Source organism: Gracilinanus agilis, chromosome 2 (genome assembly GCF_016433145.1).
Source record: "Gracilinanus agilis isolate LMUSP501 chromosome 2, AgileGrace, whole genome shotgun sequence".
Lineage (NCBI taxonomy): Eukaryota > Metazoa > Chordata > Mammalia > Didelphimorphia > Didelphidae > Gracilinanus > Gracilinanus agilis.
The window spans coordinates 377,834,862-377,862,291 of record NC_058131.1 but is presented as its reverse complement, the minus strand read 5'-3'; positions in this window follow the sequence as shown (position 1 = coordinate 377,862,291).

Below are 27,430 nucleotides of genomic sequence, written 5' to 3'. Positions count from 1 at the left end.
TGAAATAACAACAAAAAAAATTCCTCTTTGATGACAATATGATGATATACATAAAGAATCCTAAAGATTCAACTAAAAATAAATAGTTGAAATATTTAAGTTTTAGAAAAGTTGCAGGATATAAAATAAATCCATCTAAATCATCAGCATTTATTTATATTACCAAAAAAATCCCAGTAACAAAAGACAGAAAAAGAAATTCCATGTGAAATAACTGTAGATAATATATTGTACTTTGGTGTCTACCTGCCAATACAAACTCAGGAACTATATCAATACAATTACAAAACATTTTTCATAAAAATAAAGTCAGATTTAAACAATTGGAAAAATATTAATTTCTCAGCAGCTTGCTAAACCAATATAATTAAAAGACAATCTTACTAAAATAAGTCTATTTATTCACTGCCATAGGAATCAAATTGTCCACAATTATTTTCACAGTTAGAAAAAATAATAACAAAATTCATCTCAATGAACAAAAGATAACAAATTTCAAGAAAATCAATGAAAATATAGTGCAAAAGAAAGTAGCTTAGGTGTGCCACCTCTCAAACTATACTACAAAGTTGTAATCATTGAAACAATCTAGTACTGGCTAAGAAACAGAGATCAGTGGAACATATGAGCTATGTCGTAGCAAATGACCATAGTTATGCAGTATTTGATGAACTGAAACATCCAAGTTTTTTGTAGAAGAATCAGTATTTGACAAAAATTCCTGGGAATACTGGTAAAAATTTATGGTAGAGACTGAATATAGACCTACATCACATCTTATACCGATATGGTCAAAATGGATACATGATTTAGACATGAATGGTACTAATATTAGCAAGTTACAGGAGAATAGCATAGCCTACCTATTAATTTTATGTGGTCAGGGAAGAATTTATAGCCAAGCAGAAGATGAAAAACATAAGAATATCTCAATAGATAAAAAATTCCTTTGATAAAATATTACATCTATTCCTATTAAGAAAAAAAAACTAGCAAGATTAAGAATTAATGGAGCATTCCTTACAATAATAAATATGTATCTTAAACCATTAGCAAGCATTATATGTAATAAAATAGATATCTTCCCACTAATATCTGGGATGAAGCAAGGGTACCCATTATCACCACCAATAAAATTATATGTAAAACTGATAATTTTGATTATATTAATTTGAAAAGGTTTTCCATATACAAAACCAATAAAATTAAGATTAACCGATAAGGAGAATGCTGGTAGAAAAAAACATTTACAGCACGTGTCTCTGAAAAGGTCTTATTTCTCAATTATATAGAGAACTGAGACAAATTTATTAGAATAGAAATCAGTTTCCAATTAATAAATGGCCAAAGGATGTGAATAGGCAGTTTTGGGATGAAAAAATCAAGGCTATATATAATCACTTGAAAAAATGTTCTGAATCTCTCTTAATTAGAGAAATGTAAATTAAAACAGTTCTGAGTTACCACCTCACATCTATCATTTTGGCTAATATGACCTAAAAGGAAAATGATAAATGCTGGAAGAGATGTTGGAAAATTGGGACACTAATCCATTAGAGAAAGAGTTGCATGTGTACTGATTCACTCATTCTGGAGAATGATTTAGCACTATCTCCAAAGACCTTTAAAACTGTGCATTCCATTTGGTCCAGCAATACCACTTCTCAATTTATGTTCCAAAAAAAAATTAAAGAGGAAAAAGCCCCTATTTATGCAAAAAATTATAGTAACTCTTTTGGTAGTGGCATAAAATTGGAAACTGAGAGGAATAATTGAATAAATTGTGCTATATAATTGTAATGAAATACTAATATGCTAAATGTAGTGATGATAAGAATGATTTGAGAAAAACTTGGAAAGGTCTACATGAACTGATGCAAAGTGAAGTGAGCAGAACCAGTAGAACACAAGTATTGGCAATATTATATGATGAATATTTATTAATGACTTAGATATTCTTAGCAATACAGTGTTTCAAGAAAATACTCAAGGACTCATCCACAATCAAAAGAAAGATTCTGAATGCATACTGAGACATACTATATATTTACTTTATTTTTCACTTTTGTCTTTTTCAAGTTCTCTTTCACAACACATCTGATATGGAAAGATGTTAGGATTTGGAGGAAGGGAGAGGTAGAATTTGATTCAAACATTTAAAAAAAGGTTAAAATATTGTTTTTATGTAACTGAGAAAAAATAAATATGAAAAATCACATGCAATATTTTAATTAAACATTGTATAAAATTAGTTCAAGTATATCAATATCCTTCCCATTATCTATCTACCTTCTCAATATCTCCCATTATGTACAGCAAAGAATCCTATTAAAATGGATTTGTCATTGGTAATGATCTATTCCAGAAGAATCCATTTTCACTTTTTGTAATTACTGCTTTTCTAGCTATTTGTTTGCCACTTTTTAAACTATCCATTGTATAATTTCCCCAAACACAATTGAATCACACACATATTCTATTCCCTTATTTTTGTCCTCTTTTTTGAAAATCAGGAGAACCTTTGATAATTTAATAGTACCTCTTCTATTTTCCACAAACATCAAAATATCATCTAAAATGGCTAATCAATCACATCTGTCAATTCTTTCAGTACAATGATGAGATTCGTCTGAGAAACATAAACTGAACTTAAAGAAACAGAGGTGTTATCTAATTATTTTCTCATTTATCTAATCAATGAATTTCTTATTAGTCATTTAAAAATTTATCTTCTCTTGTACCAAGGAAACTCCTTTGAAAATAATCAGAAGCAGAATAAAAATTCTGTAGTTATTCCTCTTCTGTGATGTTAAGTATTATTTATTCTTGCCGATCAAAGGGCTTATCCCTTTTTAATTTTTTTCCAATACAGTTTAAAAAATCTTTGATTGTCCTTAGCATCCTTTAACAATCAGGTTATTATGATCTTTAACAACCATGACACTGCTTTTGTAGAGTAGTACCATGATTTTATATTTATTCTCCAATTCATGAATTTTCTTCAATCTTCACTGATTGAACATTTCTTTTAAAATCTGAATCTGTTGGTGAGTTCCATTTATATCCACAAAGGTCTCATCAAAATTCAGTTTTCCTCCTTATCAGAATTGTTTCCCTTTGAATAAAATTTCATTTCTGACCACATAACATCCCTCCTGGATTGACCTCTTTATATTATTTTATACTCCATGGCATTATGTCAATTTTCCATCTGAACTCATTGAAGTCTGTTTTCCATATATGTCAGACTATATCTACATTTTCTCCCCTTTATTTCATACTCTATAATTGTCATAATTTTGCAAAAGGCTGCCGACATTTTTATCCCAATAAAGTTTTTCCCTGTTGGAATCAAATCAAGAGTAGAATTTTGCCTAATTGTAGTAGCTCTTTTACTTGTTAAAGAAGAAAAGTGTCATTAAGTCAAGTGAAAAAATTATGAGCTACTCTGATTTTGGTTGAAAGGGTTATCTAGCTGTGGCTGTATAACTGAAACCTCAAAATATTAATACACATTCCCTCTGCACCTTGACCATTTTCTATTTCCCTAACACTTAATTTATTTTCTATATAGGCCCAGTTTATTTGTAATATACATTCCCTTGACAAAATCATTTCTGATTGATCTTCATTGACATTTATTTACATGCTTTACCTCATAATTTTCCCCTTCTTTTTCTTAAATTTTCTCATGCAAGTATTCTTTCTTAATATTGACTGCTACCTTGATGCTTCTTCCTCCCCAAATCTCTCCTGTTTGCTTTGAATAAAGCATATTCAAACAGAACCATATTGTGTGTATCCCATAAAGCACCAGTGATACCTAAAACATCAAATTTGTTTGCATTGAGAACTCTAGTTCTTTTAAAAAATATTTTAGTTCTCCTTCCTCTTTCTCATTCTCTCACCCATTTAGAAGGCAAGAAAATCAAATCTAATTGAAAAGTAATAGATAAATTCTCATCCTAACTATGCCCACATAGCAATGCCATACACAAAATAAAGAAAATGAAAGAAAGAGAAGAAAATATATTTTCTTGTGAAATGAATCCATTACCTCTCCACCTGAATGTGGACAGATAGCTTTTATCTTGAATCTGAATTTTTGGTTGGTCATTGTTTGATTAAACTTACTCTTTCAAATTTAATTATCTTCACAATATTGCTATTATTTAATCTTGGTTCTGTTCACTTCACTATGCATCAGTTCATACAAGTGTTCCTATTGTTTCTGAAATTCACTGTCTTATTCTTACAGCACAATAATACTCCATAACATTCACATACTATTAATTATTTATTCATCCTAGAATTGATAGACATTTTCTAGTTTCTCATTTTTGCCACTACAGAGTGAATAATTTTTGGGGAGTAGTTCCAGGATGGTTATTGAACATCTTCATGAACAGTCCATTAGAGTATCTATTGTCTTACATACCATAGCACTTGTAACTTTCCTTTTTAAATCATAATAGGTAATCTGAAAGGTGTGAAATAGTACCTCCGAAATGTCTTAATTTGAATTTTTGAATTATTAGTGATTTACAGAATTTTTTCCTTAAAATTATTGATGGCTTACATTACTTCCTCTGAAAACTACTTTTCATAGTCTTTGATCATTTATGAGTTGTAGAATGACTCCAGTTCTTATTAATTTAAAATATCTCTGCCTCTCTTAGAACTCATTAGAGAAATTTGCTGCAAAGGTTTTCTCTCATTTTCCTGCTTTTCTAGTTCTTATTTTTTGCCCAAACTTTAGATGTTTGTTTATACAAACATAATGTTGTTAAGTTTCATAAATGTCTTCTTTACTTGTGTAATCAATAGCATTTAAGTGCCTGTAGAAAGGAGTAAGAAGTATTGTGTCAAATATAAAACAAAACGAAAATAAAAACACAACACCATGTCTGCATTATAGAGAGAAACATATATAGAAAAATTATTTCCTCTCATATTACAGAATCTCAATATCCACAACAGTCAAGTAGAGTCTTCATTTATATTTCATCTTGCCTGATCATAGATAAATAAAATTTTCCAACTAAAAAAGCATACATTCTCCAGTATCTTCAACTTTTGAGAAATCAAAAAGGATAATTTTTAGAAGAGTGAATATCAAGTATTTCTATAAATTTAATATATTCATGAAAAAGAATGGCATTTACACAGCCATCATGCAGAAGTTTTTCCCCCATTTTTTATCAGTAAATGGCCATTCTAAGAGAAATTCATGGATCATTACCTACATTTCCAACTCAATTAAAAGTTGTTTCTTTTCAGTCTTAAAATGTTGTATCTTTGGGTAGACTATAAAATAGTATATGATACTTGCTTAGCAATTCAAATTACATTACTCTACTCTTAAGAAAGATACTAGGTTATTTTTGGTTTTATAAGTAGATTGAAAGTGATTTGGTTTGCTTTTATTTTTGCCTTACTTTTGTATAGTCATTGGAGGAAATTATATGATTTTCAAGTGGATAATTCTTTTTTCATTGTAAAGCTCAATAATCATCAAAGTATTTCCATCACCTTTGAATTCTTACTGCCTCTACAATTTTAAGTACTTTCCTGAAATACTTATGACTCTATTCTCTTGATACCTTTTTGAAACTCTTTCATTAGCTTTAACAAAGAATAATTTACACAATCACTAGCAGTTTAAAAAAAATACTTAGATTGGTTAAAATAATTGAGTTACATAAAGGATAGAGGCATGTTTCATTTGTTACTCAAATGCCCTGTGGGATATTGAGGTCCTCAAGGATCTTTGTATCACCACAAGTAATTCTCAGAGGGAAGATGGCTATTCAGTCTGTAAATATCTTTTAATACCTCTTGAAGTGAGGATTGTAATCCTCAACTGGACCTCCTTTAAAAACTCTTCTGTCTTGCCGCTACTGGAAAGGAAAAATGGAAGTCGTCCAATATAAGACTACTCTGGCCACAGTAAACACATTTTATGTAGTCTTCTCTATTGTTTTAGAAATACCTTCAAATAATGGAAGGTTTTCAGTGGCCATATCAGTATCTGTGGCTAACTTAAAATCCAGGCAATATATCCTTGAGAAGAAGAAGTAGGAGAAACCTTTTTCTGATCTTAAAGGTAAGGGTCAATTAGAAGGAAGGAAAAAAGTCAGTTTTGAAATGCCTATCTCCTGGAAGTTCCTTAACTCTAGTTAATTTTCATTCTTTCCTCTCTACTCCCTAGGTGAAGGACCACCTCCAAATCAACCTAGGTACTTTTTACCAATAGACAAATGGTATTCCCTCTCCCAATCATTGCCAGTTAAAACATGAGGAGGGTGTCATATAGTCACTCCCATATATATTGTTTTGCAACTTCCTCCACTGTTTCTCTGTATTGCCTACTTCCATTTGAGATAAGAGGAAGGGGGAAAGCTTGAGAGAAGTTAATTTCTACAAGCTCCTTTTAGTCTTATTTCAGTATTTATCACCTCATTCATAAGGACTCCACCTATGCTGTTCCCCCAGAGGATGGATGGATTACATAGCAACAACCAACATTCCTCCCTTTACCTAAATCACAACCTCTGTGGCTTCAAAACCCAAAACGAATATCCTTGGCAATTTCAACTGAGTCAGACCTTCCGTTCCTGGCAACATTGTTTCTGGCCTTAACTGGGAGACGCCTGCATACCACCCCCTTACCAAGAAAGCCATGACTTGCATGCAATGAGTGTAACCAGACATTAAAAAGCAGCCAGGACGACACCACGCATGTGTTAATCTGCGCTGCAGCAGCGTGCATCACTTCCACTTTGACCTCAGAGTTAATCTGCATTCAGGCAGCAGCTCCAGTCATTTTCTTTTCATTTATTTTATTTCCTTTTTTTTTTTTTGAGCTGATGGATTTGGACAGTGATGCGTGAGTGTGTGTGTGTGGGGGGGCAGGTGTATGTGTGAATGTGTCTGAGCGTTGTTCTCTCCCTTAACTACATCTATGTGCTTTCCCCACCCCCACCTCTTACTCTTTTTCTCTACTCTCTATTATATTTTTCTCCAAGATTTTGGGAGCTGCTGCCTGAGCTGGCGCTTTGATTGTATCTGCAAGGGTTTATGCTGTTGATCTTATTTCTTCACTCTGAATATTAATTACCGCGGGTGGAAGCAATGTATTTTCCCACTGACGGGACCTGGTAGGGGAGGGCGGTGGTGGGGGAGCCACTACATAATAAAAAGCATACTAATAACAATAATAAAGGAGAGACCCATCCGCATCCGAGAGGAAAGGAGGAGTAAAACACCAAACGATGAGTTTTCCAGTTGCAAGGAGAATGGGAAGCCGGGTACTCTTGTCTCCTGCATTTTCTCTGAAAATGATGGTGTGGGTTCTGCTCCTACTCGCTCTCCACCCGGGGTAAGATACGTTTCTTTCGGGCTTGTGTTGCAGGGGAGGAAGGTGGGAGTCGATAAAGAGAGAGAAATATAGTTTGTAAAGGAAACTATACTCGGGATATAAGGGTTTGGAGGTTGTAGGTTGTGGGGTGTGTGTGTGTGTGTGTGTGTGTGTGTGTGTGTGTGTGTGTGTGTGTTTGGAGAGGGGGAGGGGTGGTCTGCAGTTTTCCTCTGTAATATTAGGGTTGGGGGAGGGGCGGTATGCGACCACTGTGTAAGGGATAATGTAGGGGATTGCAGAATGTTTTTCTCATTATTACAGCTGGATTTGAGGTTAAGTAGATTTATACGCGTCTGAATTTTGAAGCCACGGAAAGGTTTGGGTGGGGGTCTGTGGAGGAAGTCAGTGTTCAAGGACTAGAAGCATTAAAGGATATGGAAGTGAAACCTAATCCTGACCTCCAACGAATTTCCTTAACCTCTCTAAGTAAATTCTACTTCTCTTTGGGGCAAGCATTGGGACCCTTTTCATCCCTTATAACCATTTCCTACTGAGCGAAAGCCGTCAGCACCAGGGACAGCAGCAAGTCACTGGGCCAAAACCAGCTCTGTAAATTAGCCTTTCTTTTCTAACTGTTGTGGGCATGGAGTAGGGGAGGAAGCTAGTCGCCAAGAGAAAACTGCAGTAGTTGGCCGGCCATACTGATACCTCTTATTGCAATATGAGGTTGAAATCCCAGTTCATGTTCAGTCTGATATGGGACAGGTTAAAAGTAAAACTGATTGGTTGAATGCAAGCATCTTTTGGGAAGAGTGAGTTCTGCCGCAGTATTAAAGAATATGCTGGAGTTGGCATATGTTCCAACAGAATTGTATAATATACTTTGAACTTATTACTATTTGTATGCATTAAAGTGAGGAAAAATAGGAACTGATGGAATATTTGTGGTGTGGGGAATGGCAAATTCTATATTCTGAAAAGATCCCCCCCCCACCCATTTATACGTCAACTATCAGTAGCAGCTGAAAAGTCTACTCATTAACATCTAAACTACTCTCTCAGCAGGACCTCAGTAACCTCTTATTGTTAGGCCAGTGGCTCAATTTTCCATTTCTGGCCCTTTCTCAATATTGTCATGCCCTAATCTTTCTTGGTTTTAGAAAGAAGAACTGGCTAGAGAAAGCAAGGGTCCTAAGGCTAGGCCCAAGCTTTTCCTAGGAGGGAAGGATTGTACAGTAAGAGTAAGTTGTAAGAAATGCTGGGAAGGGTGATGGAAAAGAATGACATTATCCATAAAGAACTAGCTTCTTTTGTTGACCCCCTTACATGTCTCTTGGAAGACAATGGAAAGTGCCAAACTATAGTAAGAATGGAGAGCCTTGTAAAGCAAGGATATGATTTCCCAGGAATACCAGGCAGAAATCTCACCTGTTTATCTATACCAGTTTCCCCCTCTTAACTACAAAAACAAAGTGCATTCATTTAGGTTCTTAGAGTAAGAGTCTGGTTCATTTTAAAGAATAAGATTTGTTTGCCTTTGATAAACCTTTTGCACAATGGAAAACTGTACTTTTTTTTGACATAGCAAGTTATGGTTTCTAGGTTACCATTTCTGGTACCTGTAGAATCATTTTTGTTACCTTTTCTGCAGTCTTTGGAGGGGGACCATTCAAATTTCTTTCAGTTAGATCTCTCCAATTGTCTGTTTTTAACCACTGTGTGTATCCATTTGTGTGTGTGTGTGTGTGTGTGTGTGTGTGTGTGTGTGTGTGTGTGCATGTAGTGGGACTGTGTTGATCCATCAGTGGCAATAAAAGTAATTGTGATATACTATATATGTGTGTGTGTGTATGTGTGTGTCTTCTTATTTTCCTTTTCTACTCCCTCCCCCATATTCTCAAATACAATAGAAAACCTGATGGTCTTTTATTTTTTACTTCCAGAAAGTGCTAAAAAACTTTTAAAAATTTATTATTACAAAATATAAATGTCAATGAATACTCTTATTATATTGAGTTTTTATTGACTTTACTTTTGTAGAGTACAAAATTAGTCTGTTTCATATAGGTGTGGTGAAAAAAGCCTCCTTTTATTCCTAAATAATCATAGTTGTTAACATGTATATAAGATGTCATTTGAAATTTCTGTGCCTGACAATGTGGCCATAAATGAATGAATTTTTCCCACTTCTGAGTGTTTATTTTGTTAAAGAGAAAAAAGAAGTCAGGATGTAGCAATATAGATTAATAAATTAATTAATAAAACTAGCAAGCAGTCAGCACTTAAGAGATTTCATTTTGGAGGGATTCTTAGAGAAAAATAAAATTATGATTGTAAAATAATAAACTATTATGACATTTGTAAGACTATGAACCAGAGTAAATTAGATTCCATATATTGGTTGTTTTGGTTTTGTGTAAACACAAACTAAGAGAATTATATAATTGGAGTGAAAAACATAGCTGACACCTCCTTGAACGGTTGGACAGGAAATGACTAAATCCAAAATTACCCAGATTTGCATTTCTGATTTACATTGAAGTTTTAGGACTTCAAGAAACTAATTTGAAAACATGTTGAATGTTCATTTACAGTTACATTAGAAATGTGTCATTTAAATAACCACAGATAATCTCTTAATTAACAATGCCTATTTTTTATGTGAAAAAGGAGAGAGAGAGAGAGAGAGAGAGAGAGAGAGAGAGAGAGAGAGAGAGAGAGAGAGAGAGACAACATAGAAGATAGATAGGAATTTAGAGATAGATAGAGAGGAAAGACAGAGAGAACTTAGATCAATGAGTCCAAATCTCTAATTTTATAGGAACAAATACAAAAGGTTAAAACTCATCCTTTATAAGCTTCAAAGCTATGCAATTAAATTCCCTCCCCGTCTTTTTCCTGCCTACCAGCCCTTGATCTAAAGAAACTGATATCTCCATTCACTCTAGAAATTTTCTTATATACAATGGATTATTTTTAAAATCTAATGAGAATCAAAAGGATTCTATACTTGATTAAAATTATTTTAAAAATCATGTCAAAATTACTCATTATATTTTGAAAAAATAATCTCTTCTAATTTTATTATAACATAACTTATATTCTTAGGAAAATATTTGAAACCCCCCAAAATGTACTATTTACATTTTGTAATTATCCATCACTTCAGAATTAAGTAAATATAACAGCCATGTACTAATATTTTATGTGGATTTTAACATTTTCTTTCATTTTTGCAGTTATGAGCAAAATGAAACTTTGTTGCTGCTTAATTTATAATGGTTGACTGATTAAACTAACTTTCTAATATTAATATAATTAATTTAAAATCCTCTATTATTTAGGAAATAAAATATATAAAACCTATATAAACTGAAATTTCTGATTAACTGACAAATATCAAGATAAAAGTTGAAAGCTTCAGTCTATCAACTCTGAAGCTAGTTAATTTCACAGGGTAAAAATGCTTTATTTATTTAGTGGACTTTTTATATTTCATTCAAATGATGTGCTTCATAGTCATATATATGCTATTGTATAATAATTTAAAGGGAAGAATATATAGAAGCTAATGGACAATTAAATGGCACTTAAAATGTGCATTGTAATCTCACATATATTTATTTGCTCTAGACTGAAGACTTGCACTAAAAGTTGGTCAGTCAGGTTACTAGCATTTATTGTTTATTATGTGTCAGAAATGTTAATCATTTAGGAGACAAGAAAGGCCAAATCATGGTCCTAAAAGAGGCAAGAATATGCAAAATATTGTACATTTGAGATGTATAAAAATTTTCCAGAGGAAAATTTAACTTGTTGAAATTTCTGTGATGTTATGTTCCACCCCAAAACATATAAAAACTGAATTCCAGAAAACTTCTCTCACTGAGCATAATGTCATATCCCTGTAATCACTGCTACTAGGAATAATGAGGTTGGTGGACAGCTTGAGATAAGAATTTCTGAGCTATAGTAGGGTTAAAATTATTCAGATATGCAATTTATCTGGCACCAATATGATGAACCTCAGCTGTGTTGGTGGTGGTGGGGAATGAAATAGACTGCCTAAGGATAGACAGAGCCTTTCAGGTCAGAAACAAAACAGATTAATGTTTCCATGGTGATCTGCAGTGGGATTGGTCCAATAAGTGGCCAATGAACTTCCAGTCTGACCAAAAATGTGAAATGATCTCAATCAATCATTTAATTAAAATCAAAATCTCCTATCCCCTGTCATCTATTCTCTCCCTAATATTACTCTTCCATTGCTTATTCTTGAGAAAACATATGCATAAAAGAAAAGGAAGTCTAATTTACTGTCTTTTTAAAATTAATGGATATTTCAGCTCTAAATTCTGTTATTTGAAATGTTATGATCTTAGGTCTATGATCATACTCCATGTAGCTGAATTGTTTTCAGACTCTTCCAAAACAAGTTGTTTTTTTTTCCCATATTTATTCTCTATGGTGTGAAGAATGGAATAGCCAAGAATTGTGAAAAGAGATTTGATTGGAGGGAACACAATGTTTGATCAAAATTTTATAAATCAAATATTTCAGAAATCATGTGTTGCTGAAGTTTGGGTCTATTTATCATTTCAATGAAACTAGATTTCTCATTTATGGTATTGCAAGAAAGGAATTACATCTTGAACTGTGCAGAGTATAAATGACTTCCTAAACTTGTCCATTGCATAGTTTCAAGATAAAAATTCCAAATTGCTCTTAAATTTTGAAATCAACTTACATTTCTTATTTCATTTGATCCTTACACCTATAAAATGTTTCATTTTTCCAGTAGACTGTCAGCATCTTTTGGGTAGACGTAATTTAAAATTTTGTCTGTCAATGATAATTGAATTTAATTATTTCTAACCTGGTGAAATAATGATAGCAGATGAAGAGAAAATATATAGCTGTGACATTAAAGTGACTTATCCAAATTTAGTCAGAGAATTAATAATAATGTCTCAGTCCACTAGACCAGGATGTAAAACTCAAATAAAGATGAATTTATACAACCATATTAAACCTTAATAACTATGTGTTATTGTATTGTTATTTATTTTTATTTTCCCAAATTGCATTTTAATCTGTTTCTGATGTGGTAAATTGACTTCTCAGCAATATGCAATGTTGCTTTAGGAAAAAGACATTCCAGAGTAGTCTCTATGTTCCGTTTTATGATCAAAGACTCATAATTTAGGGGCTTTGCATAAAGTATTTCACTTTCTTTTCATATATGCCTATTGTATGCCTTTTTTTCAAAGTTAAAGTCTGAATTGTACCTAGTGTTCTTTTGCTACTAAGCAAAAGTGACAGGTTGAATTCCTATTTCTTGTCATTGTTTTTAACAAAAAAGGCAACAAAAAAGTCCCTTTGTATCTAAAAAAGTTTTTTCAAAAATATTTTTTCTTACACAAATTTATACAGTCTAAGTCAAGTAATGAAAAGTGGTTCAAATAATTATGGTTTTTATAAATAAGCAAGTATATAATGTATTATCTGTCTATAAAATAAAGAAAATTTTCCATTCTTTCCTGAAAATTATGTAGATGGGTCAAATTTACTCGATTATTACTTACTCAACAATTATTTTACAAAAAGAAGGTTTTAAATAAATGAGGTAATTACAAAGAGAATTCAAGAAAAAGTTATATTCTTGCCTTAAATATCTTGGTATTTAAAGTAAAAGTCTTTTGCCTGTAAGTAATTGCTTCATTCTTCCAGGCACAGTAAAAGAATCCAATAGATTGAATAGCAAAGCTATCATATTTTACATAATACATTATCTGAAATTCTTTAATGTTTTGATGATAACAGTACCTATAGTCTGCATGATATTTTGGATTTTTCAAAATCAATTTTCCTACTTTGAGAACTGTAATTTTATGGTACTTGTATTTTCATTTTACAGGTGAAGAAATTGATCCTCAGATGTTTAATTTGCTTATCATTGAAGAGCTAGTGTATAATAGAACCATTACCAGAACACACACAATAACATATACACATATATGCATGTTTATGCATGTTTATATACACAAAATATCGTGTGTATGTAGATTGTTGCTTCATTCCTAATTCCATTTTATTTCAATATTTTTTCTATGATGATAACCAAACAGCTTATAAGTGGCTCTCTCCTTAATTCTAATAATACTTTAAAATAATTTAAAATAGCTTATCCATTGAATTTTGAATGCAATTTGCTCAAAGCTTCTTCCATTTCATAAGAAAATTTGCTAATCACATTTTCCCCAACAGTTCTGAGAGCAAATACATTTTTTTAAAAAAGTGACAAAATCTCTAAGTTTCACATGCTAGTAGAATATGAGAGAAATGAAATTTCTTAGAATTACATGAATTATTATACTATTATAATAAAGGAATTCATATGTTTATAATTGTATATTATTATAAACATTATGCTATAACTATGTATGGTTAAAGCACTATACAAATGCTAAATAACTACTTCTGACATATTTTCCACCCATCTATAAGGAACCATATGAATTCCAAATTGCATAGTTATGCTTAACAGGGGTTACAATAAGGAGAAATCTTTTATAATTATTGAAACATATAAATGACACTTTTGTAGGAATGGTTAGCGGCAGAGAGAAACACAAATTTTCTGTTTATATTAACTCAATTAAATTTACTATTATGAATCGGAGCCTTACTCTGGCCTAAGAATATGAATATTTCACTTAATTTATCTTCTTTATTTATATCTTTGCATATCATTTATTAAAATACAAAATGGAAAATGAGAAGTTGACACCAATTCAGCTTTATTTTTGTTTGTATTTAAGTGGAATTTCCCCTGCTCTCTAAATTAGATAGGTCTCTTCAGGAGTACTTAATGTATAACCAGATATTTCAGATTAGATTACTTTACAACTGAAAGTTGGGCTTGTTTCAATTCTATGAACGACAGTGACATTGAGATTTTGGCCACTCAGGAAATCTGATGCTTTCCTGACAACTCACTGGTTGAAAATGAAATGTGATGGACGGTTATAGAAACACACATATCCTTCGAATATGGGTGTCTAAATTGATATTCACTCTGACCTGTAATTCACTGATTTTGTGTGGGCAGTCTTAGTGTCACCATGTTAATTTGAGACCATTGGATCTTCAGATGTTTATTTGTTTTATCACCTAAGCAGAACATAGTTTAAGACTTCAAGTGTCAGAATTATATATTAACAAAAGATATCTCTTTTTTATTGCCTAAGGGAAGGGCTAAATATTTTTAGTAGGTACTAAAAACAATGAGAGAGATGTTAAGGATTACCAATTGAAGTAGATTACAGATTTTTTTCTTTACTAGTTGAAAAGGGAATTTTATTTTTAAATGATGTAGTTTAAGCAGTTTATGTTACAATAATTGAAGGGAAAACATTTAAAAAGTGGTGCATATGTGCAGAAAATTTCTGGCATATCTTTGAGTTTGGAATAATGCTTTGGCTTCTGAATTGGAATATAGGCAAAGTAGGGCAGCAGCTAAGTGGGTCAGTGGATTGAAAGCTAGACCTAGAGATGGGAGGTCCTAGGTTCAAATATGGCCTCAGACACTTCCCAGCTGTGTGACCCTGGGCAAGTCACTTAACCCCCATTGCCTAGCCCTTACCACTCTTCTGCCTTAGAACCAATACACAATATTGATTCTAGGATGGAAGGTAAGGGTTTAAAAAATTTTTAAAAAGTAGATAGATGAAGGTGACAATATTAATTTATTTGAGGAGAATAGGAAGGTTGAATACAGAAAGAGGATAAAAGAAAAATTAGGGAACTTCAGAGTCTTTTGTCCTCTCTGATCCTAAACATTTTTAAGTTCTCTTTATTACATAAAAATTTTAAATAAAATATATGAAAGTGATATAGCCTAGTAAATAAGATTTTGAATCAGAAATCATGAACAGACTGAGAAGGTCAGAATCATCCTATTTTAGTAGACATTTTATTTATTTACGCTTTTGAGTCAAAAGAGACTTAATTTCCCTAGAGTTACTGGAAGTCATTATGTTATTGAGGAAAGAAGACCTGAGTACTAGTCTGACATTCTATTGAAACCTAGCCATGTTAGCTTTCAAGTCACTTCACTGATTAGGTTTTCTTTTCTCTGTCTATAAAATTAGTAGATTGAACTAAATTCTGATGCCTAAAATTTTCTTCAATTTTCACATTCTATAAACTAATATATGCTGAAAACAGAAAAAAACAATATCATGAAAAACTAAGGAAATGTGAGCTTCTCAATATCTTTCAAGCCCCTTTTCACATCTTTTAAAACTGATTCCTATCAGGGAAGAAAATATTTACATATGAAAAAGTGTTAAGTATACCTGTAATTGAATTATAATAATTAGACGCTGTCCATCAACAATTGAAAAATTAATAGTTTGTTACTATAGAAATAATTTTCTTCTCAACTTAACTGTTTAAAATTAATTATTATTGAATTAATCATGGTTACTATAGTCAAGGCATTTTGCTAGGAATTGGATATAAGTGAAAATAACCCCTTTCTTTAAAGAACTTACATTCAAGTAATTCTTTTCCCATTCTTTTATCTACAAGTTATTTCTGAAATCTGGCTTTCCTATGATAATAGCCCTCCCAGACACTCTTTCTAGTATTATATGCACTTTTGCTTATTTTCCTCTGCTCAGTGGTTAAGGCAGGGGAACAAAAAATATTCTTTTCTCCCCATTACCACTCCCAGTTTGCCTCTCCCCTTCACTCAATAGCCTCTCCTCATTTAAGGTTCATGCTACTCGGATCTACCATCCAACCAAAATCCTGGTTGCTATTGTCTACAAACTGCCAGATCATTCCTTTTCTTTCTTTAGTAGGTTTGCTGCCCGGCTAACAATTTTTCTCTCCTCCTCAACTTCTACCATCATACTAGGGAATTTCATATATATATATATATATATGCATATATATATATATATATATATCTTGATTTATTTGTTTGTTTGTTTCTTTGTTTGTTTATTCTCCTTCAAATATTCTAACCATTCAGTTCCTCAAACTGCTCAACTCCTATGACATAGTCCTCCAGACCATATCAGTCACACAAACACAAATGGTTATATTCTCAATCTTGCCATCATCTTTAAATGTACCACTTTCATGCTCAAAAATTCTGAAAACTTATTCTACCATAATCAATTGGTTTTTTAACTCATTTGCTTTACCTTAAATAACTATTCTTCATCCATGTTGTGACTTACAATCCCCTGATCCCTTGATTCTCTCCCATACCATTTCACCTGTACTAGTCATTTTCTTTTTCTCCTAATCTTGATTCTTGGTGAACAAATTCAGTGGAATACTGTCCTACTCTAATAAATCCATAACCTCACTTATATCAATGATTACCCCTAGTCAAACCTCAAATTTGGATCCCTCCCACCATTTATAACTTTCTTGTCTATACACATGCTACAGAGGGATGTTCAAGAAATTGATCAAACTATTCCAATTGAGTCCATTATAAAAATTTGTATTATATAAGCTCAACTGAAACCTCACTTATACTAATCAATCTTGTAATACCTTCCTTATCATTCACTCTCCCATTTCCTACTACCTATAAATATACCCATGTCACTCCATCCTGAAAAAAATCCTTCACTTTCTCCAACCATCCCTGATGTCTTCCTATTTCTCTTCTGCCCTTTGAAGCAAAATCCTTTCAAAAGGTTATCTCTAATAGAAACCTCCACTTTCTTTCATCTCATTACTTTCTTAGTCCCTTCCAATGTGGCTTCTGACCTTTTTATTCCATCAAGACTTCTGCCTCCAAAGTTAACAGTGATCTCTCATTTTAAAAAAAAATTATTTAGAATATTTTTCCATGGTTACATGATTCATGATTTTTCCCATCCCTCCCCACTTCCGGAGCTGAGAAGAAATTCCACTGGGTTATATATGTATCATTTTTCAAAACCTATTTCCATGTTATTCTTATTTGCAATAGAGTAAATTTTTAACACCAAAACCCCAATCACGTCCCCATTGAACCACATGTTCAGTGATCTCTTATTGCCAAATCAAATGGCCTTTTCTTAATCCTTATGATCCTTGACTTCATTTCAGACTTTGACACTCTTGATCACTTTCTCCTCCTTGACAATCTCTTCTCTCTAAGTCACTGGGACACCACTATTTTCTAATTTACCTTCAACCTATTTGACTACTCCTTTTCCTTCTCCTTGGTTGGATAATGCTCCAGATCATGCTCTCTTAACAATAGATGTCTCCCAGAGTTCTTTCCTAAATCCTTTCTATTTTTACTCTTCCCTTTTTCTTTACTTGATTATTTTATAAGCTCTCATAGATTTAATTACCATAAATATGCTAATAATTCTCAAATCTAACTTTTGTCCCCAATTTCTTGTCTGATTTCTAGTCTCGAATCTTTAAATTATTTTCAGACTTGTTCTGGATATCCAGTAGTCATCTTAAAATCAATAAATCCCAAACAGAATCCATTATCTTTTTGTCCCTAAATTGTCCCTCCTATTTTCCTTCCCTGTTATATCATCTTCTCAGTCACTCACACTTGCAAACCACAAGTCATCCTAAATTCCTAAAAATATTACATTCCACATATCCAAACTTTTACAAAGGCCTATTGATTTTACAACATCTCTCTAATATTCCTCTTCTCTCTTCTGACACTATCTCCACTCTAGTGCAGGTTCTCAATGGCTTATACCTGGATTATTGCAGTGGCATATGGGTGTAGCTATCTGGCCTGTGTCATCCCACTACAATCGAATCTTCGTTCAGTCACTAAAATGATTTCCTTAAAACACAAGTCAGATTATGTGAACCTCCATCCTCACTACTAGATAATCCTTAGTGGTTTCCTATGGTCTCCCCTGGTGTAGTGAATACAAATGCTCTGTTTTGGCATTCAAAGTCTTTCATAAATTATTCCCCTCTTACCATTCTAATCTGCTTATATCCTATATCTCAACATGTACTCTTTAAACAAGTGACACTGGCTTTCTGGCTATTTCATGAACAAAACATTACATTTCTTAGATTGACATGTTTTCTCTAGATGTCCCTCATGTCTGGAATGCTCTCCCTACTCCACTCACACTACTGATTTCCCTGATATTCTGTAAGGCCCAATTAGATTTCTATGTTCTACATGAAGCCTTCCTATATACTTCCAATTTCTAGTGCTTTCCTTTTTTAATTATTGTGTATTTTTTCCTGTACATGACTTGTTTTGTATATATTTGTTTGTATGTTGTACAAAAATACAGGGATTACCTTTTGCCTCTTTTTACATTTCTAGCTCTTACAGTACTTGGCACATAGTAGGAGTTAATAAATATTTTTTAAATGAATGAAAAAAATTGATGCAAATTAGTGACCCAACATAATAAAAGGAGGGAAATAGCACTTTATAAAGACAGGGAAGGAAGGAAGAAAAGGTTTTTTATAAGATGCTCAAGGTTTAGAAGAATCTTGAAGACTAACAAAATGTGGACATAAGAAGATGTATCCTAAGAATGAAAAGATAGCCAGTGTAAGCGTATATGAGTTAGAAATGGAATACTAAATTCTATAAAGGCAGGACAGTTTGGATGAAATATAGAATTGCATAAGTGGAGTAGCGTGAAATAAGTCATGGAAAGTCAATGGGGCCAGATTGGGAGAGGCTTTAAATGATCTACCCTTTCCTAGAGACCACAGAGATCATTGAAGATTTTTGATACAGGAGTAACACAGTTAAAACTGACTTAAGATTATTATGACAGCTATGTGAACGTTTAGTTGGAAAATAGAAACAATTTCAGCAGGAATCACAATTGATACATAATAGTAGTATTGGAATTAAATGATAAAGTTTTTAATTAGGGCAATAACTGTGAGAGTGAAAGAAGTTGAGAGATGTTATCTGTGTAAAATTAACAAAATTGGTACCTGATTAAATATAGGAGAGGAGGTAAAGAGTAGGCTCAAATATTATTGCTCTTGGATACCTTTTCTAGCTTAAAACTATACTTTTTGAAATAGAAAAATACATGTATTCTAGTTTTACTTACTGTTGTGTTCTGAAAGATTGTAGGTACTTTCCTTATAATATTTTTATTGCCTATGTGACATATTGAGTATGACATCTAGGGCTTTTTGAAACATCAGTAGAAAGGATAGAGTGGTGACTAAGCCCACTTTTCCAGAAATAGCTGTCTTATATGAGGAATGTATGAAACATAGAGACATAAACAAATCACATTTAGTTCCAATCCCCTTCTAAATGGGCCTGAAACAAACTGAAGCAAACATTAATATCCACAGCAGGAAGGCATCAGTTAACCAACCCATACAAAAGTATTTGTTCTCTTCCTTCACTCCATTTACTTGAGTCTGTTGAGTTCTCACTATAAATCTACATATGTCCAAATGCAAAAGCATTGTAATATCATTAACAGTGGTAATGGTTTTTGTCATAGTTTTACATTATTTGGTGAATCAATTAGCAGTTATTAGGCACATACTCAATGTTATTCAGATTTGCTAGGTATAGAAAAGAGAAAGAAATAGTTCTTTCTCATAAAGAGCTTACATTCTATAAAAGAGAAAGCTTATACCTAGATATCTGTAGAAAAAAATTAGTACTCTTGAGACTTTTGATTTTATTATGAATGTGAGATTCCTTTCTCCTGGAACAAATCATAGCTCCTCTATGATATAGTAGATAGTCTCAATGAGTTGCCATAGACTAAAAATCATTCCTCAATGGCCAAACTTTTGCTAAGAAACCTTTCTGAAAATGAAGATATAAGGACAGCCAACTGTTTGATTATACCCAAAGGATTTACAAACTTGTAGGACTTAGGAGAGTCTAATCCCTGCTAGAATAGCCTTCTAGAAACTGTGATCACTTTTTTGAGACATTACCAAAATCTTTAATGCATTTTACATTTAAATACTTTATTATTATTATCCTTAGTTGTTATTATTTCATTTTTCACTATTGTTTTCTCTGCATATTGGAAGTGATAAAATTACTTGCAAAACAGCTTCCCCTATTCTTCCATAATAGTACTATGTTCAGATTGCCTCATTTAGAAACAAAAAGACAAAATAAGGATGGTTTCACATAAACATTTTATCTGGTCAGAAAAATAGGAAAGCAGCACCTATACAACTGCAGAAGGGAAATTGATTGACTTAATCCATACTCCTTATCCCAGTTTCCCCCCATGGAACTTCTTGATCAGTATAAATATGGCCAGATGAATCAAGCTTCATCACAATTCAATATTCACATGACTTTTTTGAAAAATGTGTTTACAAAGTCAAAATAAAAATCTTGTTAAAGGTAGCTTTATTGATCACTGATTTTTCCCTTTTCCATTTTGGAAGCAATCTCTTAGGCTTCTTCCCCCCTTACCCAAAATTGCAAGGCAGAGGAAAACACTTTATAACTTATAAAGATAATAAAATAAATTGATGGAAAGGATTCATCAGTCTGTATTATATTAAAGCAGTTAACAAATTTGGATAAAGTTTGGCCATGAATAGATGATTTTATTTCCTTAAAACTGACGTAATTTCTCTTTATAAAGGGGTAGACTACAGTAGATAAGAGATATGTACAGTGTAAATGAGAAGCTAAATAACCAAGTCTTTTTGATTCTGTTCCCTGACTACTCAATGTTTCCACTGGTTAAGACCTTCAGTATCTTCTGATTAAAGTAATGTATTTACCTTCTATTAAGGCTTTTTATTTCTAGTCTTTCACCTCTCTAATCTCTCTTTCACATAGATGCTAGTAATCTTCCTACTCAGAAAGGTTCAGTCGATCCTAAGTCTATAGTTTACTGTTTCCAAAATAAAATGATTTAATAATGACAACATAGTCTTCTCCATCCAAAAACATTCATTCATGAGCCTACAAACCTCTTAATTCTACCTCAATTACAGGTCATAATGTAGGGGTCATTATTTTCAATAACTGCAACTTTCTCTCTGTCTCTGAAATGTTGTCAGATCATAACTTCCTAGACATTTTTTTTTACCCTCTACTTTAATTCAATTAAGCCTCTTCTTCATTCTTATAACTACCTCCATTCATTCTACCACTTCTTATTCTTCTGGTTCATCTTTCCAGGAGTTGTCACTCTCCTCCCTACGTAGCCCTATAGCTGTCAAGCTGCTTATTTTCTGTCACACAAAACTCCCATTTTTCACTTTTCAAGAAATAAAATGTTTACACACTAAAGTAAAAATTGGATATTTCTCTTCCTGGTTCTTTAGCTCTTAGCAATGAGTAACTTTTTAGATTGGCAATATGTTTATCTCTTTCTACAATGTCAAATGGGCCTTTAGAGTTTGTAAGATTAGTTAAAGAAAAACTGGAAGAATAGAACAAATACTAAATATAATGACAAAATGTTAAGAGTATGTGAATTAATAGGCATAGAATCCTGATGGGCACTTAGAGGATGAAAAAATAAACTAAATGAAGAAATATATGGCTGTTTATATGTAAAAATTAATCAACTTAAATAGAAACAGTAAGTAAATTTAAATTTTATTGGCAATCAATGTGAAATTTAAGATTTAAAATTTAAAACATTAAGTAATGATTTTAGGTCATTGAATCTAAGCAAAGGTCTTTGACCTAGAAATATTGCAAACTCCAAAGCAAAATTATTCATTCATTAGAAACAAAATCATTGAATTATGCCTTTTTCTATCATGATCATGGTCAGACATTAATTCATTGCCCACTGATTTACCATTCAGTGAAGTTTCTCTTATAATAACAATCGGAGTATCTTAGTCTTTACAGTAGATAAAGTTTAAGGCCTGAAGTTGAAAGAATTTGGTTTCAAATCTGGCTTCAGGTACTTCCTAGGTGTCTGACTGAATAAGTCACTTAACCCCAATTGCCTAGCATTTGCTGCTCTTCCGACTTAGAATTGATACCAAGACAGAAGGTAAACATTTAGAAATATGAATAAACAACAACAACAATAAAAACAGTTAAGCAAAATCAATTGATTTAACCAGTGAAAAACTGCATGTATAATATTATATCCCCTCGGACTATACTTCTCTAAGGGAAAGGAAAGGATTTGCTCATTTTGTGCAGATACATATGTGTGTGTGTGTTATTTTCTAAAAGTCTCCCACATATTAACTATTTCTTATGTCTATTTAAACTTTTATCTTTTGAAATAAGAGAATTTTAGTAAATAAATCAAGAAGCAGTGTCACATTTATTTTTCCTTCCTAACATTTTAAAAATTGGGTTTTTTCTCATAATTGTTTTTACAAAATTATTTCTCTCTCCCTCACTCCTTTTATTAAGGGCTGTTTTCTTAACTTCTGGCCTTTTTTACACTTTGGGAATTTTGATCTTTATTTCTGTTATGCATCAATCTGTGCCTTATGATTTCAGTGGTATCGTTCATTTTCTTACCCATCTGCCTTATTAACATTTATGAAAGTCATTAATAACAATATTGAGAAATTAAAGGACAGGGTCATTAAATAGCTATTTAATACACACATGGTTTAGATAAAAAATAAAAATGTTAAACAACAAAGGCTAAATAAACATCAAGCTTTCCACTTCCCAGAATTTGAAATAAAGATTATCTTCAAGCTTAGGGTTCTGGTATAAATCACTCAGAATATTATTTTCAGGAACTGAATAATGATCCAGCCAATAAAACTGAGAAACAGTCATATAGGAAGCAAAAGTATCAACAATTAAATATCAATTTATAGGAATGGACTGAAAATAATGGAGAGAGCGGGGGTGGGGTGGGGTGATGGCAGAGATAATTTAAGAAGAAAGGAAGAGATGTTCAAATTCAGAGCTCATGTAGAGAAGTCATATTCTCATTTTAAAGGCCGGGGGGAGGACTGGTATAGGTCACCAGAAGAGAAGAGAGAAGGTTGGGAATAGCTGTGTTGAGAACATGATAGGAATCAAATAGGAAAGTGTAAAAGGACTTCATTACTTACTTCATGGAAGAAGCAGTTGAGATTTGATAACACAAATATAAAGTGGAATTAACTAGCATGTGTGTTTTAACTTTTTTGACTTTCTCTAATTTAATTCATGAAACTCTTTCATTGGAACATAGGCACAAAGTGGTGGAAGTCATCAAGAACTCAAGCTCTGAAAAATTAAAGTGAACATAGGACAATAGAATGACTGATTTAGGAGAAATAAAACATAATGACTTGAAGTGTTTAAAAAAAGTGGGATTGGGAAAAAAATTTCCCATGGCATTCAAAAGTACTGAGGAATGTAAAGATTAGAGGGTATGCTGAGAATGGAGGATAGGTTTAGGAATAAGGAACAGGGAGAGAAGCAGGAGGTTATAATAAAATAAGTGTATTTGTGTAGCTTAAGGAATCTCAAGTGGATTACATTTCTATAGAACCCCAAGAGAGGGGCAGTTAAAGGCAGTTAGAATGTGGCCATATAAGGGAATACCCCAAACTGAGAGACTCACTCTTTCTGAGTATGGGGTGCTGGGAGGAATGTGGGTAGTGGATAGAACTACTACTTACTGAGGCCTAGCTGACCAGAAGAGCTTGGTGGTATCAAACCCTTTACCCTTATAGGCAATCAAATAAGATTGTCTCACGCTGACCCCAATCCAATACTGCTGCAAAGTGATCCTACTGTCAATTTTCAACAACAAATCCATCTTTATCAACAGATCTTCAAGCAACATCATCTATATACTATCTTGCACTAATTTTTAGTTAATGTAGTGAAATAGAATAGCTTAAGAGGAAGATAAACAAGATTTCTGTGTTGGGCTTCTGCCCCATTAGGGGAGAAGCCATCCTGTCATGATCCTTCAATCAACCAACATTATTGGAAAGATATTACCTATCCCACTCTCCTTTCATATTCCCTCATTCCTATTCCCTTCTAGTTATTAAACCCTTGTTTAATTTAAATCAGTTGTTGTGAAAATGCTCTGGTCTAAACTACATAGACATGTATATGCATTTCCCAGAGCCAGCCTCCATTTTCCTGCTTCTGTGACAGTTGGGTCTCTGTGAGAGATATCAGCTGTGAAGGCATCTTTGAACATAATATCCATCCTTGACTGGGAATTTGATCCTAACATCAAGAGCCTTCAACTTCTTGTGTGAATATACTCTTCTAATAACAAGTACAGCTTTGAAGAAGTTAGTCAGATCAGCATCATTAGCCATTAAGCCTCCATTACATCAGTTAAGATCAATAGCCAGGATCCAGCTCTGGCAAGGCAGGGGGGAAGGGGAGTTCTATTAGCTTGTCTCCCTTCCCCCACACAAGGCTGGCTTGTGTTTCACAGCCCACTCCCAAAGCCTGGCCCATCTTTACATTTGATAATGAAAGTTGGTTAAGTTGTATAGTATATAAAGATGAAAGGTATTACCATATCTTTGAGGAGCAGAGGTAGAGTAGAGGAGTAGGTCAAAGGAATAGATTTTGTTGGAGAACTAAGAGGTTAGGGTATTCGAAGAATTATCAGAGTTTCTGTTTCAGTCTTCTAGTAAACAAATAGGAATTCTGGTGGGGGAGAAGTATTATTAGCTACTTAATGAATTCCTTTAGAAAGGAGAAGAGATAGCCTGAGACCCAATAGATAATAGATACCTGAGTTTAAATTATATGAGAAGTTAGTAGGTAAACTTTGGAGGTGGAAAGTTTACTGAAAAATGATAGAAGAAAGAGAGTTTATAAGTAAAAGCAATATGGAGAGATAAGAATTTTGATTATTCCTCCAAAATCAGTACATTGAAGATTACAAGAGAATATTAAAACTGTTCTGGAAAGGATGGACAAAAGTGCAGTTTTAGTTATTAGTGCCTGAAAAGATGAAGATATCTAAAAAGAAGAGAAGTTTATTTTTTTTAATTTAAGGAATGGGAATTTTACAGGATTTAGTGAGTGGGGAAAGTCATTAGAATTTGAATATGACATTTAAGCAGTTAGATTGAGGTTAGTCAGTCTGTTAATATGCACTTATTTAGCACCTATTGTATCACAAGCTCTATGCTAAGTAATGGGATACCAAAAAAAAAAAAATAAGGCTAAAAGAGAGTCCTCAGTCTAAAGCTCAAAGCCTAAAGAGGAAAACAATATGAAACCAATTATACATAAACAACAAGTATTCAGGATAAATTAGAGATAATCATTTTTTTGAGACTGTAATTTTGTCTTAAACTTAAAGGAAATCAGGGAACGCAAGAGGTGGGGATGAGAAGAGAGATAATTCCAGACATCCAGAACCGCTGATTAACATTTTCATAGTCAAAAGATGGAATATCATTATCAAGATAGAGCATGGAGTTTAATGTTACTAGATTAAAGCCTAAAGAGGGAAAGAAGAGCAAGGAGTAGACAAATAGGAGAGGGCAAGGCAGTAAAGGCATTTGAAAGTCAAACAGAATTTTACATATGAATTCAAAGATCATAGGGAGGGATTGGGGTTCATTGAGTAGGGGGAGATGGGAAAATACTAACATCACATCACTGTATTAGGAATATTAATTTGATATCTGAGTGAAAGCTATACAAGAAATGGGGAAAATTTTGAAACAGAAAGAGCAAACAGAGAAACATTGCAATTTTCCATCCATGAGACAATAATGGCCTGGTTTAGGGTTATGACATTTTCAGGGAAGTTATAGGGTCATGTACATATTCAGCCTTTTTTTTTCAGTTTCTGATATTTTATGACCTTATTTGGAATTTTCTTGGCAAGGTACTGGAATGGTTTGATATTTTCTTATCCAGCTCATTTTAAATATGAGGAAACCGAGGCAAAGAGGGCTAAGTAATTTGCCCAAGGTCACACAATAAGTGTCCAGATTTGAGCTCATGAGGAACAGTATTCCTGACTCCATGACCTCTATTCCACTGTGCCACTCAACTGTCCTATATTCATGATGGGGAAAGAATACCCAACAAAGTCTGAGGATGGTGGTGGTGGTGGTTACTATAAAGGATTCAATATCACAAAATAGTTAATGAGAGAATATATTCAAAATATAGAGGAATAATTCTTACAGTTTAGAATAGTTGTGCAGGTAGAGTATTCTTATCACCTCAGTGTTTTAAAGATGTCACTAAAAGTGTCCAAAAGATCCTCAAATGACAAATGTTAACGAAAAGAACATTTTCCCTTCTAAGCCTTTGTTTGTTTTCATCTGTGTAAAGCATGGCTTGTCCATAAATAAAAGTAGTAATAATGCCAGAGAGAAATAGTACATTAATCTTGAAGCTCAAGAAGATTCACTTACAATTCTGCATCTCATTTTCCCTCACAACATCCCTGGGAAAAATAGTACTTCTTCTTACAGTCTAGAACTGATGCAAAAATCTGCTTATCATTTTTTAAAATGACTTTAATAGCATTTTAGTAACAAAACAATTTTTCTTCCCTGGTATCTTTTAGATTGTTAGTAGTTAATAACATAAAACTACAGTCAGAAGATTTCATAAAATTTCAACTTGGAGGATACAAGGAACACATTTCCTAACAAGAATTCATTTGAAAATGGAAAATGGAGAAAAATTGGTAATGGCCTTTTAGATGAAATCATTGGGTTTTTCAACGTTATCAAGGGAAAGGAGTTCATTTTATAAACACAGCAAGACATAAAAGTAGAGTAAGACTTACATTATATGACTTTCCCTTAAACAGGAGGTGTTTTTTTTAAACTCTTACCTTCTATCTTGGAATCATTGCTGTGTATTGGTTCCAAGGCGGTAAGGGATAGGCAAATGAGGTTAAGTGACTTGCCCATGGTCACACAGCTGGGAAGTGTCTGAGGACAAATTTGAACCTAGGACCTCCTGTCTCTAGGGCTGGCTTTCAATCCACTGAGCTACCCAGCTGCTTCCCAGGTTTTGTTTTAACATAAGTGATATCCAAAATGGCATTATGCAATTATATGGAACAGTGGATAGATTGCCAATTCTAAGGGCCAAGAAAACTTGAATTCAAATCTAGCCTTAGAAATAAAGTAGTTGTAGGACCCTGAAAA